The sequence below is a fragment of the Octodon degus genome, unplaced genomic scaffold, assembly GCF_000260255.1.
Source record: "Octodon degus isolate 3935 unplaced genomic scaffold, OctDeg1.0 scaffold00243, whole genome shotgun sequence".
Taxonomy (NCBI): domain Eukaryota; kingdom Metazoa; phylum Chordata; class Mammalia; order Rodentia; family Octodontidae; genus Octodon; species Octodon degus.
In genome coordinates this window covers 814,934-818,867 of record NW_004524819.1, presented here as the reverse complement: position 1 = coordinate 818,867, position 3,934 = coordinate 814,934, and the positions used below count along the sequence as shown (strand labels likewise).

At 40.7% G+C, this 3,934-nt stretch overlaps 1 pseudogene; it reads left to right on the top strand.

Moving 5' to 3' along the window:
• The first annotated feature begins 1,966 nt into the window (after positions 1-1,966).
• On the top strand, positions 1,967-3,635 carry LOC101575550 (annotated as a pseudogene).
• The last annotated feature ends 299 nt before the right edge of the window (positions 3,636-3,934 follow it).

Genomic DNA, 3,934 nt, shown 5'->3' with positions numbered 1-3,934 from the left:
ATGGAAGTATTGTCCCAGGGTATAGTAATCTGGGTTGGAATTTGTTTTCATAGAGAACTTGAAGTACTCTGCTCCATGCTCTTTTTGCCTGCATGGTTTGTGAAGAGAAGTCGGCCGTAATTCTGATGAGTTTTCCTTTGAATGTGATCTGCTTCTTTCCTCTAGTGGCTTTCAGTATATTATTCTTGTACTGAATTTCTGGGATCTTGACTATTATATGTCTCAGTGTGTTTTTCATTGGGTTGAGGTTAGTTGGCGTTCTGTATGCTTTGGTTAACTGAATGTCAGATTGTTTCCTCATATTTGGGAATTTTTCTGCTGTTACTTCTGCCCATATTTTTTAAATGTCATTTGTATTGACTCCTTTTTCATTGATGTCTATTAGTCTCACATTGTTCATCTTTGCATCATCTTGCAGGTGATGGATTATTCTTTCCTGCATCGTTGTTTTTTTTTTTTTGTGTGTGTGTGTGTGTGTGTGTGTGTGGCCAGCTCAGCCCACCAGGGGGCGGGGCTGGCTGGCATGCGGTGCTGGGGGATTGAACCGCGGTCCCTGTGCGTTGCTAAGCTTGTTCTAAGTAGGTGCTTTAGACCACTGAGCCATCTCACCAGCCCCTCCTCGTTGTTTTTAAGAGATCCTTTCTTACCTTTTCACTAGCTGCAACAGCATCTTCAAGATCTGAAACTCTGTCTTCACTTTCACTTAAACGGTTTTGGAAACTTGTGATTGTGATTTTAATTTCCTCTATATCTCTTTGACTCTGCTTCATGCGATCTATTTCTTTCCTGTATTGCTCATTCAATGAATCTGTCATTTTTCTAATTTCCTCTACTTTTTTATCAATGTCTTCTTTAGAAGCAGTTATAAATTCTTTTACTGCAGTGTTTTTTTCAGACTGGGTTTCCTCTCTGTTTCTGTAGATGCTTCTTTACATCAGATGCTATGAGTTCTGAGAATTCTTTTTTTATTTCAGAAAATGATTGTGCTCTGATTTTCTCTATAACTTTCTGCTGTTGCTTATTTAATATTGATGCTATTAATTCATATATTTGAGCCGAGTTAGTGTCCTCTGCACTTGTTCTGGGTGGGCATTGGGTTTCCTCCATATGTTTCTGCATTTGATCTTTACTGCAGATGTTATTAATTCAGGGATTTCTTTTTTTATTTCCAATCTGAGGTCCTCTATACCTTTCTGCAGCTGTTTCTTTATTTCAGAAGCTGTTGATTCATTGCTTTGAGCTATGTGATTCCCAATTTGTTCTGTGTTAATGTCCTCTGCATTTGTTATGGGTGGGCTTGGGTTCTGACAATGCATTTTGTTCCTTCTCGTCATTTTTTGTAGCACTGTCTTCTGAACTTTGTTGTAGATCTTTGTTGCAGTTATAACCTTAGCACGTACTGAAGTTCAGGTTCAGATCTACAAAGTTTGGATTTATCCACCTGTGCTTGGCTTGGGTCTGGCTGCTGTGCTCAGCTCCTTCCTATTACTGCCCTTGGGGGTTAACCTGTTGTGCCCTTCTGGCAAGATTTTCTGCTCCTGAACTAGCTGGGTGGTTCTATCCTGTACACTCTCTGCAGGGATTGCAGCTGCAAGGTTTCACCCCAGGCCTATATGCCAGGCCTGAGCGGAGCCTGGAGGTTACAAGGTGGAATAGCTGGGGGAGGCAGCTCTCCCATACACTCACTAGGCATGGGCAAGGACTGGGTCTGGGGGTTCCCGAAACACCGCAGAAATTCCTACTAGGCAGGCAGGGTGGGGGAGGGTCTGTGGAGTGGTGGGGCGTGTCCCAAGGGGGTGGAAGAGGGTCTCATCCATGCTGCCCCTGGTCTGGGACCAGTAGTGGGAAGCTCTCCCACATACTCACCGGGCCTGGGCTAGGACTGGATCTGGGTTTTCGCAGAACACGGCAGAAAGTGGAAGTATTGTCCCAAATGCTCCTCCTTGGCATGTACCTCTGATTCACTCACGATGTAGCTGCTGCCCTTGAAACCACCATTGATTGCTATAAAAGGTATAAAATATTACCAAGGTTCCATGATGTCTTATGTAAACTGATAGAGAAAGGCAAGACTGATCTATTCCAGAAGTCAATGGATTTTATAAACCAAGAACAAGGTGAAATGACAATGCTCTATGCTATCTTCTTTGACATCCTACAAACAGGAAATTATAAAGAGGGCAAGAAGATCATTGAGACTGCAGGCATTAGAGCTCGACCTACAGGACTTCAGTGGTTCTATGATAGATGTATCTCTGATAATCGGGTTGAAACTGGAAAAATTAGTGGAACTGACACAAAAGCTGTTGAATGTGATAGAGGTCAGCTGTACCACCGTCTGCTAAAGCTATACCAAAAAATAGTGACTGGAAAAGAGTTGGTGCTGTCTGGAATAAAATGCAAGAAGAAAATATTATTCCATGTGAGAAGACATTAAGATTGCTAGCAGATATTCTTAAAAACAGTACTCAAGAAATTCTTTTTGATGTTCCAGAGTTATGGTATGAAGAGGATACTCATCCCCCAATTTCATCATTGACCATGGTGGACCTTCTGTCTGAGAAAGAGCTGTTGAAAGCCTGGCAACAGCAGAAAAATCAAGATGCAAATTTGTTATTTTCCTGAAAGGACAAAGGTAAAACATAATGTTCAGCAGTGACACTTACAGAACACTTATGCAATTACTGTTGTTGAGGGACAGTTTCACAGAAGCCATGCAAGTGAAAGATGTTGCTGAGACCCACATCAAGGGCTTCACACTGAACAATGTTGCCAACAGCATCCTCATCATAGTGCAAGTTAGGTGGGATTATTTGAAAGCAGCTTTACTAACTCTAAAAACAGCCTTGGACCTGGCCCAGATTCCTTCCAGGCTTTCAGTAACTTGCTTTATCCAAGCCTTTGTCTTGAACAGTGATTTACAGAGTATAGAAGCAATCTGAGAGATGGTCAGTGGGCGTGAGTCCATTGGGCTCTCAGCTATGGTTTTTATTAACATTGCTTTGGCACAGATAAAGAACAACAACATTGATGTTGCCATAGAAACACTGAAAATATGCTTACCTCAGGGAATCAAACAATAGAACCTCAGTACTTTGGCTTGTCATACTTATTCAGAAAAGAAATAGAAAAGCAAATGGAAACAGCAGTTGAAAAATTAAGCATCATGGCAAAGAGATTGGTCAATCAATTTTCAGTTTACAAGCCAGTCACTGATCTTATCCTTCAGCTTGTGGATTCAGGCAAGATGGATGATGCCAGAGCTCTTCTACAAAGATGTGGTGCAGTTGCTGAACAAACCCCAATTCTGTTGGTGTTCTGTATTAGGAGCACTCAGAAACAAAGAAAGGCACCACTTCTGACATCTTTGTTGGAATTGATTCCTGAATTACATGACAGGGAAGAAGCCTACACTTCCACCGTGAGAAGCTATGCTTTGGACAAAGATGTAGCATCTGCTAAAGTGCTATATGAGCACGTGAGTGCAAAAAAGATGAAATTGAATGACCTGTTTCTAAAACATTACACACTTTTGCTGAAGAATGCTGGACAGTCTGTTCCTTTCACTGAGCCCCCTTGAATGTTTTGAATTTTATGCAAAGCAACTAAAGGAATCAGTTGAAATCCCTTCCTGAAATAAATGGAAGATATCATGTTTTTTTTGTATATTTGTGATCCTATGTCTAAATGTTATTTTTAAGATTTGTTTGAGAGGAAAAATAAATTAAAATATGGAAAATTTAAAAAATTAAACGAGACATTTAGTATACCACAAAGTCTTTAGGACATGGGAAAAATATAAACATTGTTTACTTGCCAGAGAATAACACATATGGCCTGTATCCAACTACCAATGGAGTTCTTTTCCAAACAAACCTCCCGAACCTTGTCTTTACTTTGAACATTCTGAACAGCAATCTGGTTTTCTAAGCTC